At 51.1% G+C, this 17,535-nt stretch overlaps 1 protein-coding gene across 1 annotated transcript in view; it reads left to right on the top strand.

The window, feature by feature from the left end:
- Positions 1–17,535, top strand: part of LNX1 (ligand of numb-protein X 1) — a 94,998-nt gene that overhangs the window by 52,075 nt on the left and 25,388 nt on the right.

Here is a 17,535-nt window from a genome sequence, read left to right as displayed (position 1 = left end):
TCTGTTAATGCTATACGGGGGGGGGGGGGGGCACCTATGTCTTTTTTTGTTCATGGCTGCTATCACTCACGAGTCCAAGATGGACAGAACCGTGAGCACACCCCCCCTGCTTTTGAGTGGGTAGCAAGGCCACAAGCAAAAATCTCTATGAACCGACACGTGCCAACCGACACTCGCCAACCGACACTCGCCAACCGACACTCACCAACCGACACGCACCAACTGACACTCACCAACCGACACTCACCAACCAACACTCACCAACCGACACACACCAACCGACACTCGCCAACCGACACGCACCAACCGACACGCACCAACCGACACTCGCCAACCGACACTCACCAACCGACACTCACCAACCGACACTCACCAACCGACACTCGCCAACCGACACTCGCCAACTGACACGCGCCAACCGACACGCGCCAACCGACACTCGCCAACCGACACTCGCCAACCGACACGCACCAACTGACACTCACCAACCGACACTCACCAACCAACACTCACCAACCGACACACACCAACCGACACTCGCCAACCGACACTCGCCAACCGACACTCACCAACCGACACTCACCAACCGACACACACCAACCGACACTCGCCAACCGACACGCACCAACCGACACTTACCAACCGACACTCGACAACCGACACGCACCAACTGACACTCACCAACCGACACTCGCCAACCGACACGCACCAACCGACACTCACCAACCGACACTCGCCAACCGACACGCACCAACTGACACTCACCAACCGACACTCACCAACCAACACTCACCAACCGACACGCACCAACCGACACTCGCCAACCGACACGCACCAACTGACACTCACCAACCGACACTCGCCAACCGACACGCACCAACAGACACTCGCCAACCGACACGCACCAACTGACACTCACCAACCGACACTCACCAACCAACACTCACCAACCGACACGCACCAACCGACACTCGCCAACCGACACGCACCAACCAACACTCACCAACCGACACTCGCCAACCGACACGCACCAACAGACACTCGCCAACCGACACTCGCCAACCAACACTCACCAACCGACACGCACACACACACTTACCAAATATCCCCAGTATAGCCTCAACAGACTGTTGGGGCAAGTGCTGTGAGCGAGCACCTATGAAGGCCGGCATGGCACACCAGGGGGTGGGTGACCAGCACCACGCCTGGCCACCTTGGTCTAAACCCTCGTGATTACACACTGCACCAGGTACTTATTTGAGGCTGAGTTGGCCGAACAACAACACACATCAACACACACACAAACCAGCACACATACACACAAACCAACACACACACACAACACCAACACACACAACACCAACACACACAACACCAACACACAACATACACAACACCAACACACAACATACACAAACCAACACACACAACACCAACACACACACACACAAACCAAAACACATACACACACGAATCAACACACAACTGAGGAGACGTAGCAAGCCAGGTGACACTGCTGCTGAGCGAACACTGGTCTTCGCCCAGTGGGACGTTGCTGCCCAATAGAGTTCCAGCTGGAGTCATACCGGGGGGCATCCTTACCAGATGGCCGAACCACCTCAACCGGCTCCTCTCAATCCGGAGGAGCATCTGCTCGACTCTGAGGCTCTCCCGGATTACCGAGCTCCTCATCCGATCACGGAGAGTGGTGAGCCCGGCAACCCTGCGGAGAAACCTCATTTCGGCCCCTTGTACCGGCGATCCCATCATTTCGGTAATGACCCAAAGCTCATGACCATAGGTGAGGGTGGGAAAGTAGATCGACCTGTAAACCGAGAGCTTTGTTCGAGAACTCGGTTCTGGCTTCGCTACCACGGAACGGTGCAGCGTTCGCAGCACCGCAGACGCCGCACCGATCCGCCCGCCGATCTCCCGCTCCCACTCGCCGTCACTCGCGAACGAGACCACGAGGTCCTTGAACTCCTCCACTAAGGGCAGCTGTTGCCCCCTCACCTGGAAAGAACAATCCACCGTCTCCCGGGAGTGAACCATGACCTCCGAGTTGGAGGTGCTGGTCCTCATCGCACCTACCCCTGGTCTGCACGGGACCTCTGGTGTCCTCCCACCGCTATCGAGACACACAATCGAACCGGCATTGGCCAAACATCCCAATGCCGAAATATTGGCTGCAAATTACTCGAGTGTGGGTCGCACACCTTTTGAAAAAATATATTTTTAAATCCTTTATATTAAGTTCACTTGCTTGCTTGCTTGCGTGCTTGCGTGCTTGCTTGCTTGCTTACGACCGTGCAAATCTTTCGGTCGTTTTTTAACCCACTTCCCGTGATCCAATCGAGCAGACATTTTCCACACAGACTCGTTGTGCGTGACAATTAATTTTCGTGAAATAAAATGTGCAAAATTTTACACTTTTTAGGGAATTTTTTAAAAATATTTAATTACCAATTGCTTAATGGTGGCAGGCAATCATCTGACCCATAGGTGGCAGCCATCTCAAGCCAGAGGACGAGAGGACTCTAGCCGCCACGCATATAAAGGATTTATAGTGAAAAACTTTGTTTTTACGGGTTAATTTTTTTACAATTTGATTTATTCTGAATACAAAATAAGTCGATGTTTTACCCTTTCTGGCAATTAAACGGGACGTGGTAAGATGTTCAAACACCAAATACATTTGCAAGGCATCCGGCATTACCACACGTTAATTGTGTCACAAAACATTCAGACAAACACGCACTGATCATTTTCATTTCATTTATGAGGTATCACCCTGTGAGCAAGGCGGCTCTTGACTCGGGTGCAACCGCAACAAACAAAAACATGAACAAGAATAGGACGTGCATTGCCTTCGAAACTGATTGGCCTACAACAGAGACAGCCATCTTCATGGCCTAGTCTCACCAGTGTCAGACCAGAGGACACAAAAAGGCGGACAGTACAAAGACAATGTCACACGTATCAAAGCATTTCTAGCTCGGGTTGAGGAGTTATACCTTATATATATATATTTTTTTTTTAATCTTACCAGGTAAGGTGAGCGTCATAGCTATTTCTCAGAAGCAACCTGACCACAAATTATAGCTCAACGAAGCGTATTATCACGTGGAAGTTTAGAGCTTACAGACATAAATAGAAGCCAAATATCTTGATTTGAAGCTTTCGTGACTGGAGGAATCCATACTCTCTCTGGTTCTTTCGGTAAAGTCACGACCGAAACGTCGTGTTCTTTTATTGTTGTTTCTATCTACGTGACTTTACCGAAAGAACCAGAAGCCAAATACTCTAAGCGCGTATTTCTAAATGTGAAGGGGAAAACCGGAGGACCCGGAGAAAAATCCACGCCACCACGGGGAAAACAAGCAAATTCCAAATATGCAGCAGGCGTCGGGGTCGGGATTGAATCCGCGACCTCCTGTATACCTGGCGAGGCAGTTAACATCTCCTAGCCACCGTGATGATGATGATGAGAGAGAGAGAGACGCAAATTCCAAATATGCAGCAGGCGTCAGGGTCGGGATTGAATTCGCGACCTCCTGTACAGCAGGCGAGGCAGTTAACATCTCGTAGCCACCGTGACATGCAGCAGCGACAACACACCGCCCTTTCCTCCTACTGTGTAAACTTGTGAGGATGCTCTTTAACAGTCTTGAGACTCGCTTTCCTGGGTAAAACAAGCAGCGTCATCGTCGTCGTCATAATAATAAAAACACTCTGCAACGTCTCTCTGCACCTCGAGGATAATTTCCAAGTCAATCGTTATGCTTGCTCATGATTTATGCAAACGGCATACTAATGAGGCGATCATGCTTTTCGCACTCATTACACACGGAGTGCTCGCCACAACTGAACCACAATCCCTTGCTGTTCGTGTAAGGGCGCATAAACCATCACGTGGACTCCGGTCATCTTCACAGCAGCGGCTTCTGACTAACCATCGAAGAGATACGGTCGCCGCATCGCGCGCTTTCAGATGCGTTTCTGCGGCCGTCTGGAACGCTCCTCATTCCGATATTAGGAAGCCACTGGAGCCGTGCACTTTTAAATCATCATCTAGATTTAAAACTCAATTATTTAGAACCGCCTTTTGTAGTAGGTTTTTACCCTTTCAACTGGTACAAAACTGACACCTTTATACAAGGGATTATGTTTGCAATAACCACAACACAAGCAGTCAAAATGCAAACAAAAAGAAACAACTCTGATGATGATAATGATATGCACTGTCCTTGAAGTTGATTGGTCCACACCCGAGACAGCTTTTCTTAGAGCCTAGTCTCCATTGGCGTTGGACCAGATGACGCCCAAAGGCGTACAACTCAAAAAACAGCGCACTATCAGAGTATTGAGAGCTCGGGGTAAGCATTTACGCTATGAGACCTCCTTTACCAGTGGCAAAATATAGTAGTAGTTTGTTGTCTTTCCAAGTACGCTGCAAAAGAAGTTCAATATATGCATGCATGTCACATCGAGTGTAACAGAGCGAACAAACCCGCACACGCGACACGGAGCAAATAAAAAAACAATATGAACGAGACGAAAAATATACATACACCATAATCGAATCGTCACTGAAATCGCGAATCGTGAAAATTCCTCGAATCGCCGCTGGGTGGGGGGGGCGGAGCGACGAGGTGGAGGTTGAAACATTTCACGTCTCGTAATTAAGTTCCCTTGACTAGGCCGCAGCGATATGATGACGACGATGATTATAATGCGGGATTGTCGGGGGGCCGTGTGTTCGGGGTGGGGGGGGGGGGGCGCGTGGAAAGTGGCAGCAAATCCATGGATTAGTTTAATCGTGGTCGTCGCCGCTCGCGTTTGCGCGTGAATTACACGCGGTGCGCTCGCTAACGGCACGCTAATTGGAGCACATCATAGCGGTCGGCTTAAGAGCGTTGAGCTGGCTCACGCGGGGGGGGGGGGGGTGGTGGAAACTGGGCTCGCTTGAGGTGCTGGGACCCAGGAGTCGAACCCAGGATCTCGGCGTTCCTGGCGCGGCCTCCTGACACGGTCGGACATTAACAAAAAATATATATAGCAGCGAAAGCCCACTTAGCTCCTTTTTAAGAAGCGTCCTGTCACAAATGATGGCTCGCAAGAGTGGCTCATCACGTGGAAATGTATCGCGGCCAAGTAACTCTTAGACGCGTGATGTTCATTCTGACGACGAGCTCGTTTCTTGAATCTTCGCATGTTCGTAGGGTAAAGTGTGGGTACTTGCACACCTACTGCCGCCCCTTCTGTGAATTGCCTGGCCAGTGTGAAAGTGAAGGCCAAAATTGCCTCTATCGCTGGAGGCCCTTTCATCAGGATGTGTATTTATACTGGAAGAATCCGATGAGCTATGAAGATCTTTTTCACAGAAGTCCACGTTACAATAACAATCAATACAAAAACACGATAGGAGTGCAAAGTATATTACCAGCGAAACGTCGTACTCAAATTTTAAATGATATTGATTCGCTCTTCAACACACCCGGTGGGCTAAAGAAGTGAATTATATTGTCCTTTGTAAACGTGACACTTTTTTACTGTTTGGCCGTGTCGGGTGGTGGAGGGTTACGACACATTTATAAATAACGCGATCTGACCCAAAAACCTTTATTATGAATAATATTGGTCGCGAAAGCCTACGTGTTAAACCAAGTATAGGAAAGATAAGTAAATCAGAAAAAAATACAAATAAACTATTTAACTCTTCTTGGTTCTTTCGGTAAAGTCACGTAGAAGGGAAATAATAAAATAATGAAAATAAAACATAATAAAATAATTCTCACGACGTTTCGGCCACAACGCAAGCAGCCACAACGCAAACTTCAAACGCGGTCTCCCCGACAGACCTGGTCTTCACCTGAGGACGGCAAAGCACTCGTGTATCAGTTGTGATCACGTGACGCTCGGCGGACAAAGCGTATGCACGTACTACTCGTATTGCAAGACCTCGCTCATTTATCAAATTAATTAATCATTTTGCTCGTCTTGCAAAACACTCGCAGACCAAGTTACTCGCAATCCAAGGTTTTACTGTACTCTAAACGCGTGTTTCTAAATGTGAAGGGAAAAACCGGAGGACCCGGGGAAAAAAATCCACGCGACCACAGGGGGAGAGAGACACGCAAACTCCAAATGTACAGCAGGTGTCAGAGTCAGGATCGAACCCACGGCCTCCTGTATACCAGGCGAGGTAGTCAACATCTCCTAGCCACCGTGATGATGATGAGAGAGAGAGACACGCAAACTCCAAATATACAGCAGGCGTCAGGGTCGGGATCGAACCCACGGCCTCCTGTATACCAGGCGAGGTAGTCAACATCTCCTAGCCACCGTGATGATGATGAGAGAGAGAGAGACACGCAAACTCCAAATACACAGCAGGCGTCAGGGTCGGGATCGAACCCACGGCCTCCTGTATACCAGGCGAGGTAGTCAACATCTCCTAGCCACATTGTAGGCAAGTCAGTTCAGGGCCTCACCTTTCTCGGACAGACAAAGAGCAGGCACACGGTGAAGCCCGGTGTCTCTTTCATGGTTAAAATATCTTACCGGATCGATCGATCGATCAATCGATCAATCGATCGATCCTTGAGGTGTATCGTCTCACTCGTGAGGGCGTCCATCGATGTCCACGGTTTTTCGCCGGTGTCAACAAAAGCCCCCGGGAGGCATCGCTCCAGAAGGCCCAAAGCCTGTCGGAACGATGCAAAGTAAACGCAATCCTGTCGTTAAGTGCAGAGACAACATCTCTGGCCTGTTTATACGTCGCATTATTATTGCGTAACAACGGTTTAACTGATATGGCATTGCTTTTGGGACTCTTAGCGATATAATTAGTTACATAATTACAGCCGTTTGCCAATACAATGGCGGACGAAGGGTTCTGTTGCCAAATTACAAATGAAAACGGTTGCCCGGTTAAAATGCAACATTTGCCCAACAGAATTCTACGATGCCGCATTATTTCACTTGAAATAAAAAAAAAGTGGATTTACGTGGCGTATGAATGTAGCCGCATGCGAAGATCGTTATTTAAGACAGCAACGGTTATTTGATTAAATACGTTTTTTTATCTTCTTCTCCTTCAGTGTCGTTGTTAACACATCAGCTGCTCGTTCAAGGCTGAGCTGACCAAGGGGGGAGGTCCGTGAATGTTTCAGATATTCGCCACTTTTGGCCATCGGAGGGAATCGACCTCGCAGTGAGTGCACTAACCGCTGTGCCACTCACACTCGCACGCACAGGCTCACAAAGACAAAGATCCCCCACCCCCCGTGTAGCCTTCACAGACTGTAGGGGCAAGTGCTGTTGGCGAGTAGCACCTATGAAGGCCGGCACGGCACACGAGGGGGTGAGGGTGGCCAGCACCACGCCCGACCGCCTTTGTCTCCCCAGTGGCGATGTTCACACACTGTACCAGGTACTCATTTGAGGCCGAGTCGACCTAGGGGAGGCCCGGGACTTGTTCAGGTAATGTTCACTGGCGTTGGCCATGCGCGGGAATCGAACTCCGGTCGTCGGGTTCGTAGTGCAGCGCGCCAAACCGCTGCGCCACCGCTCCCGACACACGCACAGACACGCAGGTATACACAGGCGCACACACGCACACAGACACGCGCGCGTGCGCGTCTCCTCGATGCTATCGTGCGGTTGAGTTGTAAACTTCTGGTGAGCTTGGGAGCTCCCGCGACGCCGGACGCAGGGACGGCTCTTTGTGTTCGCGGGAAGCCTCCCCTCGCTGGAATGTCCCTGCGGAAAGCTCCGAGCCACTAAACTCCGATTCAGATTGGAGGAAAGGAAAAAAAATCCCTTATCGGTGGCGTCCACTCCCAGGCACCGAGCGCACGCGCTGATTGTCGCGGGCGTGCGCGCACATCCTTGTTTCATTCATCGTCCTCTCCGCCAAAGCCCCATTCACCTTCGTTGTGTCAATCAACGCCGGACGTTGTTGGTTTACACAGAGGCTGCCGCTCGCAGGAACGTGGAATCTCTACGGCTGGATTCGGGCCGCCAGCGGAGATAAACGGCCGCCCCACGATCATTTGTGCGCGGCAGTGATAGCAATGATAAAATGTTCTTTGGGAGGTACCCGGGTGGGTCAGAGGTCAGATTTTTAACTGGCAACCTCCGAGATTTCTTGATTAAAATGTGGGTTCCAGCCGTGCATCCGTGATTAAACTTTGGTTCTCAGATGGTAGTGAATCGGCGGTCTCAGCCTGGTCACCGTTTGCCGGACAAAATGATACAATTGCATTAAATGTAGTTCTGCAGTTAATTTGGCCAAGTTCCTTTCCCCCGTTGAAAATGTCGGGTTTGGCCGCCGTGCGACGAACATCACTCTCAGCGACAGAGCGAGTGGGGAAAGTGCAGCGTGGAAAGGAAGTCCCTTGAATGGCTTCAGAAGTAGTTCTATGACATCTACTGCCCGCGGGCTGTTCCCAATTGTGGAGCGAAGCGACACCGCTTTCCGAGAGTTCCGAAAGAACACGTCTTCTCGTTGCATGACGGCGACGGCACAAATAGAATGAAATTATCGGAAAAAATATTTTGAATAGAGTTTATAGCCTCCTCCGGTCTCAAGGCTCTCTGTCGCGCTTGGAATGTTTAACCAGTTCCTACTTGAAATGACGCTATATTTTTCGGGAGCAGCCGTTGAACACTGCACCCTACAGATCGGCCTCGCCGCCTATTTGCTGCACTGCCTGCTGGTACAGGTGGCTGCAGGTCTTCTGAAAATCGTCAGAAATGTCACAATCGTCGCCGGATTTTTTTTCTTAATGCGGTTTCCGACGAATCGGAATCACCCGCCGCGCTTCGATTTAGCAACGACTGGCTACGTACGTCGCGAAAGAAGTTCAATGTACGCACACACAACCTCGCAATCGGCGATGGTGACGGTGGTAACGATGGTGACGACGACGACAATGGTGACGACGGTGATGGTGACGACGATGGTGACGACGGTGATGGTGGTGACGACGGTGATGACGGTGGTGACGACGACGATGGTGACGACGATGGTGATGGTGACGACGGTGATGGTGACGACGGTGATGGTGACGACGGTGATGGTGACAACGGTGATGGTGACGACGGTGATGGTGACGACGGTGATGGTGACGACGGTGATGGTGACGACGGTGATGGTGACGACGGTGATGGTGACGACGGTGATGGTGACGACGGTGATGTTGGCGACGACGGTGATGGTAACGACGGTGATGGTGACGACGATGATGGTGACGACGCTGATGGTGACGACGGTGATGGTGACGACGGTGATGGTGACGACGGTGATGGTGACGACGGTGATGGTGACGACGGTGATGGTGACGACGGTGATGGTGACGACGGTGATGGTGGCGACGATGGTGATGGTGACGACGGTGATGGTGACGACGGTGATGGTGCCGACGATGATGGTGACGACGCTGATGGTGACGACGGTGATGGTGACGATGGTGATGGTGACGACGGTGATGGTGACGACGGTGATGGTGACGACGGTGACGCTGGTGACGACGGTGGTGACAACGATGATGGTGACGACGGTGATGGTGACGACGGTGATGGTGACGACGGTGATGGTGACGACAGTGATGGTGACGACGACGATGGTGACGACGATGGTGACGACGATGATGGTGGTGATGGTGACGACAGTGATGGTGACGACAGTGATGGTGACGACAGTGATGGTGACGACGACGATGGTGACGACGACGATGGTGACGACGATGGTGACGACGGTGATGGTGGTGACGACGATGGTGACGACGACGATGGTGACGACGACGATGGTGACGACGGTGATGGTGACGATGGTGACGATGGTGACGACGGTGATGGTGACGACGACGATGGTGACGACGGTGATGGTGACGATGATGACGACGGTGATGGTGACGACGGTGATGGTGACGATGGTGACGACGGTGATGGTGACGATGGTGACGACGGTGATGGTGGTAACGACGGTGGTGACGATGGTGACGACGACTCACGCCCATTTCCACGAGCACTCCACGCCGTGCTCGGCCACCTCTTCACCGCGTCCTCTCGAACGAGCCAAGTATAGCTCCACTCATTCATTACTTCACTCGTTCTATCAACTAAACCATATTTTTTTATTACCAGTTAAGGCCCATTGAACTGCTATATTAGCTCCTTTTCAGAGGCAACCTGGCCACAAATGATAGCTTATCAGCAAGCGGAAATGTATAGCAGCCAAATACTCTTAGACGCGTGATGTCGATTCTAAATGTGGAGGGGAAAACCGCAGGACCCGGAGAAAAATCCACGCGATCACAGGGAGAGACACATTCAAAATCCAAATATACAGCAGCAGGCTTCAGGGTCGGGATTGAACCCACAACCTCCTGTACACCAGGCGAGGTAGTTAACATCTCCTAGCCACCTTGGTCAATGGGTATTCATGATTTTGTGCCCGAGTTCGGACGTGGGAGATAAGACCACTTTGGCTTAGCGGTCCGCCGGCACTGCCACCACCGCCACCACCACAACCACCGCCACAACCACCGCCACAACCACCGCCACCACCGCCACCACCGCCACCACCGCCACCACCACAACCACCGCCACCGCCACCACCGCCACCACCACAACCACCGCCACCACCACCACCACAACCACCACCACAACCACCACCACAACCACCACCGCCACCGCCGGCTTGCGTTATGAATGATGTTAATGCGATTTGCGGATAAGGGAGGTCGCGCAACGGGCCCGGCCGCTGTCACCTGAGGAGATGACGCCGTTGCCGTGGCGTCACGACAAGAAACATAATCCGGGTCTCGCCGCCACCACGTCGCCCCGTCCAGGTCGATCGGGCAAAAAGGACAATACATAATTATTTATCTCGGCCTAATCTCCCCGCGGCCTCATGCGGGAGCGGCGCAGCGTGTGTGCGTGCGCGCGTGGTGCATTTTTTGCAAACTGTAAAAAATTCGAGCGGATCGATATCACTGGTCAACACACTTTTTCTGGCATAAGGTATTACAACGGCTTTAAGGTGATTCCAAATCTGGCTTCGGTTTTTGTCTATCACGTCAGGTTTTTGAGATATCAAATATTGCATTTTCAATAAAAACTGCAGAAGAAAAATATTAAATAAATGTGGATATCTACATAAAATGATATTATAAACACACTATCCTAAAAATACAGCACCATATTTTAACACTAAAGCAGTCACTGACTCGCACCAACTTGCAATCATAAGTGACAGAGTTAATTTCGGGTAAAATCAATGCAAATGGGGTATGCCGATAGCATAAAAATGAGATGTGATAGAGCAAATCTGAGATCAGATTTGGAATCGGCACCCTGAAATTAGTCTAAAACAGCTGCAAAAGTCCAGGCCAGAATTATTTTTTTTGTTGACCAGTGTAATAATGATAATGATTGTAATACAATTCAGTCGTAAATTTCGGTTTGGTGATTTCATACTTTTCAGCGGCTGTGTGAGAGCCAGTGACGCAATCTCCACCTTCCTGTGACGTGGGAACAGTGCCTCCAGATGAAGGTCAAGGTCGTCCCCCCACTCTTGGTGGAACTCATGACCCCCCCCCCGCTAACGGCTCTGAGCAGCCACTGGTGGAAATTCCACATTCCTATGACGAGGAGCGGTGAAAAGTTCATTCAGAGGGCAACTGCTGCCAACTCCCCACAAAAGTGGTTGCTCATTTTCCTCCGACCCTTCGAGGGGGACGCTGGGCCGAGTCAACATTTGACCGGATTTTCGGGGAAACTCGCAAACTTTTCCGATGTTGGCAGTGGCGTGGCGTCGTGAAGGCGAGCGACAAAAATCAAACTCGACGTTTCGCGTCGAAATATAACGCACGAGGTGGAGGGGTTTATCTTCTTGGTTCTTTCGGTAAAGTCACGTAGAATGGAAATAATAAAACAATAAAAATAAAACACAATCAAATAATTCTCACGACGTTTCGGCCACAACGCAAGCAGCCGTCCTCAGGTGAAGAACAGGTCTGTCGGGAAGACAGCGTCTGAATGACACGCCCCAGGCTTGGAGCGACTATTTAAGCTGGGTTGGAGGGGGAAGAGCGCCTTGACAAAATAATTTGCATATCAAGAGGAATTTAGCATATTTATGGGAAATGTAGATATGGGATTAGTACTACTTGTGAAATGCGTAGGAGTTGGGCGGGGGGTTTCAAAGTCATATTATGCCCGTGCATTATGCAGGATTAGCAGCATCAAAGGGAGGGGATAGGGGTAGCATTAATAAAGGGAAGGATTGTTAATAGTATGTAGCTGCGGTGACTAAACCACCACGTAAAAAAACTAAAGTATGAACTACATAGTATCATCAGTATACTAAATATACTCTCCAATAAGCTGAGCTACTAACAGTAAGTAATACATTACGGTTTCGCTCGAGGCTTTCCCGCAGCGGGGAAAACAAAAAGAGCATCGTCGTCGTCGGCGTCGTTTAGCCGCGAGTTACCGTCACATGCAAGAACGTCGCCTGATCGTTTTTATTTTCATCGCAAGCGAAGAGCACGGATGCAGAGGCCCCGAAAACATCAAGCGGGCAGCAGCAGCAAACGGCACAATTAGAAATGTTGTTTCTCACTTGAACTGCATCTGCGTCTTTCCAGTGTGTATGCCTGCCAAAGTGATTAACTGCGTCCCCCCCCCACACCCCCAACGTCTCAGTAATGTGGAATTTCTACCGTTAGCTCGGAGTGGCCGTTTTGAGCAGGGAGGTGGTCGTAAGCCTGTCAAGGATCACAAGCCGTCACGCAAACTCCGGTCATCCTCGCGGCAGAAGCGGCTTTTTGCCGGCCATCGAACAAACACGGTCGCCGCATCGCACGGCGCTTTCAGAAGTGCTTCTGCGGCCGTCTGGAACGCTCTTCCTTCTGATATTAGGAAGCCACTGGAGTTACGCAATTTTTTTGTATTGTCTAGTTTGAAAACTCATTTCTTGAGAACTGCTTTTTGTGTTCAGTTTGTTGTCCTTACCCCCACAAATCCGGTTGCCAACGGTTGGCCACGTACGGTGCAAAAGAAGTTCAACATACATCCGTAATACATTTTGGCTGTGCTTTCACATCGATCGATGTGCCTCCTTCGAGGTAAGAGGTAATTGCTGTTTTCATGGCAGTAAAAATCGGTGCCCTGGGAGATGACCCCGGGGTGGTTCAGAGGGCTGAGGTTATGCCACTGACATCCTGGGTTTAAATCCAGGCTTCCGCCACCTATAAACAAACAACTAGAACAATTGTTTTTTTTAATCCTTTATATTAAGTTCACTTGCTTGCTTGCGCGCTTACGACCGTGCAAAAATCTTTCGGTCGTGTTTTAACCCACTTCCCGTGATCCAATCAAGCTGACATTTTGCACACAGACTCGTTGTGCGTGAAAAAAAATCCAAAATTTTCCACTTTTTAGGAAAATTTTTTTTTCATATTTAATTTAAAAAACCAATGTGATAAAAATGAAACTTTTACTCAAGAAAAACTGAAATGAATAATAAAATAAAACCGATGCCACACATATAAAGGATTTATAGTGAAAAACGTTGTTTTTACGGGTTAATTTTTTACTAGGTAACATCACAGCCAGGGGTGTTGCATGCTAGTCTCTCACAATACAATGGCCACCCCCACAGCTTCGTTTGTCAAGATATCTCCCGAGCTTACATTTACATGTAGATTTCATCTCTAGCTCCGCCCACTGACCCTTGGGCTACACCCATCTCAAACCTTTACAACTCCCTGCCTTGGCAGCGCTACCGTCATGTATTTTTCCTGCCTCAGCAGCTCTCACGCGATATTTGTCACCTGATGACGATTGCCTGTGTTGCGATCGAAACGTCGTGATATTGTTATTATTTAATTATTTTCCTATCTACCTGGCTTTACCGAAAGACCCAAAGAATACAAATATACCCCTTATAGCCTGTAACAGACTGTTGGGGCAAGTGCCGTTCGCGAGCACCTATGAAGGCGTGCCAAGCACCACGCCCGACCGCCTTTGTCTCCCTAGCGGCGATGTTTACACATCGCACTAGGTACTCATTTGAGGCTGAGTCGACCTAGAGGAGGCCCAGGACCGGTTCAGATAATCGCCACCGGTGGTGTTGGCCGTGAGCGGGAATTGGGTCTTTCCCGGGTTTGCTAGCGCAGTGCGCTGACCGCTGTACAACTCCCATCGATTGCGCTCCGCTTCGATGTATTTACTGCTGCGGTGAATTCGTCTCATTTCCGGCTCTTGGGAATGAAGGATATCGGTTTGTTGGTCGTGCCACAATCTCGCAGCAGTGGAGTGCATGGGCACGCAAAGCCCCCCCCTCCCAGCCCCCCCCCAGCCCCCCCCTCCCCACTGGGCAATGGAAACTAAGGGTCACTTAGTTTCCATTTTGTAAGGAGTCCCCTGGGCAGTGTCTCGTGCCGCTCTTTGCCATCGCTACGGAGTGGTGGGGGGGGGGGTCACGCGGCCCCCCGAGATTTCCGAAGTGATTCGTCGTTGCCATTGTCCCGGTGCCGATCTCACGTTTAGGAGTTAATTGGTAAAGGTGCCAAAAAGGGATACGCAGATAAAGGTTCCCCGTACAGCCTTCACAGACTGTTGGGGCAAGTGCTGTTAGCGAGCACATCTGACGGCCGGAACGGCACGTGAGGGTTTGGTTGGCCGCCTTTGTCTCCCTATGGCAATGTTTTTACACATCGCACCAGGTGCTCAATTAAGGCTGAGTCGACCGGTTCTAATCGTCACTGGTGTTGGCCGTGAGCAGGAATCCAACTGGGGCCGCGGGGTTCGTAGCGCAGCGCGCTAACCGCTACACTACCGCTCTGTGATACGAGACACAAAGATCCCCCATATAGCTTTAACAGACTGTAGGGACAAGTGCTGTTAGCGAGCACCTATGAAGGCCAGAACGGTACACGAGGGGGTGGGTGGCCAGCACCACGCCCGACCGCCTTTGTCTCCGCAGTGGCGATGTTTACACACCGCGCCAGGTACTCATTTAAGGCTGAGTCGACCTAGGGGAGGCCCAGTACCGGTTCAGATAATCGTCACTGGTGTGAGCCGTGAGCGGGAATAGAACCCGGATCGCCAGGTTCATAGCGCAGCGCGCTAACCGCTACACACACACATGCATGTGTGTGTGTGTGTCGTACACATGCATGTGTGTGTGTGTGTCTCGTGCCGTCGAGTTTATTACTTGAATCAAAACCAGGAAGCTCACCGTTCAAAACGATTTGTTTCGCTTACAAGGGAGGTTGTGGAATGTGAGGGGGAGGTTTGTCACGTAGAGCGTTGCGGCTTGTTTCCATCCAACGTATCGCGTCGTAAGTAGTTTGCTGCCATTTGTCGATCCACTGCTGGATGGAGGCGGTCCCCCACCCCACGTGATGTCAACAGTGCAGCTTGTTTGACCATACTTCACCACGCTAGACCGCGGGGAGCGGTGAGCGGGGGCAGGTGGATCTACGACCAGTGCAGATTTCGCTCGCCACTGATTTCACTCACCACTGGTCGAGAATGGAACTCGAGTCGCCGGGTTCACAGTGCAGTGACTCAATGAGATATACACATTGATTGCTCGTTAATAAACATGCTCCCTTACACATTACATCGAGTGCCTCTGCACAGCCTCCGGCATTTTTCAATTTCAACAGATGTCACATCGTTCTCCAGTGTCCTTCCGGGATGGGTTGTTTTTACCGCTCGCCCGCTTACGGCGCGTCACCCATGGCCGGGACTTGAACTCGGGCCACCGGGTTTATGTAGCGCAGCGCGCAAACTGCCACGCCACAGGAGTGCTCGTTAACTTTACGTCCAAAACACTACGAGATTCGGCAGTAGCCAGTGCTGGAGACTGTGCGGCTGCTTGAACGACGATGGCGACGGTGGTGACGGTGGTGACGACGACGATGATGACGATGGTGACGATGGTGACGATGGTGACGATGGTGACGACGGTGACGGTGATGACGATGACGACGATGGTGACGATGGTGACGATGGTGACGATGGTGACGACGGTGACGGTGATGACGATGACGACGATGGTGACGATGATGACGGTGGTGACGATGATGACGATGATGATGAAGACGATGATGAAGATGGTGATGGTGGTGACGATGATGACGATGATGACGATGGTGACGATGGTGACGATGGTGACGACGGTGACGATGGCGACGATGGTGACGATGATGGTGACGATGACGACGATGGTGACGATGATGACGATGGTGACGATGGTGACGATGGTGACGATGATGGTGACGATGATGATGACGGTGACGACGATGATGACGGTGGTGACGACGGTGATGGTGACGGTGATGACGACGGTGACGACCATGGTGACGATGATGACGGTGATGGTGACGGTGATGGTGACGGTGATGACGATGGTGACGGTGATGACGATGGTGACGACGATGACGACGGTGACGACGATGGTGACGGTGATGACGACGGTGACGACGGTGATGACAATGGTGACGACGATGACGACGGTGACGACGATGGTGACGGTGATGACGATGGTGACGACAGTGACGGTGATGGTGACGGTGATGACGACGGTGACGACGATGACGACGGTGACGACGATGGTGACAACGGCGCTGAGGTCATCTCAGGAAGTACGGCTCCGGCAAGAACGTTTGCTCAGCCTCAGCATCGTGAGCCGTGTCGCGCTTTCCCGGTTCTCGCGGGTTCAGGGAAGCGGGGGGGGGCGAAGTGTCGCCTCTAAGCCGGATATTCACCGGCCTCTGAATCTCAGCCGTAAACCCCACCGCTCTCTTTGAGAGCCACATTTATCATCATCGTCATCGTCATCATCACCGTCATCATCACCGTCGTCATTAGCCGTGATCTATCCGCTACTGGATGACGGCTTGCGCAAGTCGTCGACGTGACCTCGCGGTCCGATTTCTCGGGGTCACCTCGGGCACGGCACATTCCGTTACGTCGTCTGCCTCGGCCGTTGACGCTCAACGCGATGCCTTTATATTGCTTAAATTGTCCGATGCGTGCGTTCCTCTTACTGCCCCGGTTCAATTCTAAGCGTACATCTCTCCCCCACCGCTTTTGTTCACATTTCTCGCCGTTTGCCATTTTATTGAAATGAAAAAAAAGTTGCGAGTTTTTTTTCTTCTCCTCACGGGATCACAGCAGCACCACCACCAGCGTCTCACTTGCACTGCTGCTGCTGCTGCCTGAGTGGGCGCTTGCTAACGGGCCCCTCTCCTTGTCAGTAGCTGCCCTGGGACATCGGCATTTGGCGAGGCGCAGCCTCAACCATCCCGCAGATTACGTGTCAATCGAGCAGACAAAACGGACATTGATAATTATCCGGAGTAGTGAATCGCAAACAATGCGACACGCAAGGCGGCAAATCTCACCGATTCGTGAGTTCAACCGCGACTCCGAATCGCGGATCTGCTCCGCGGTGCGCAGGAGGTCGTAGCTTCCATCCCGACCCTGACTCCTGCCGTATATATTTGT

The sequence above is a fragment of the Lampetra fluviatilis genome, chromosome 15 (assembly GCF_964198595.1).
Source record: "Lampetra fluviatilis chromosome 15, kcLamFluv1.1, whole genome shotgun sequence".
Classification (NCBI taxonomy): Eukaryota; Metazoa; Chordata; class Hyperoartia; order Petromyzontiformes; family Petromyzontidae; genus Lampetra; species Lampetra fluviatilis.
The sequence above is the reverse complement of the archived record's forward strand: the minus strand, read 5'-3'. Positions and strand labels throughout refer to the sequence as shown.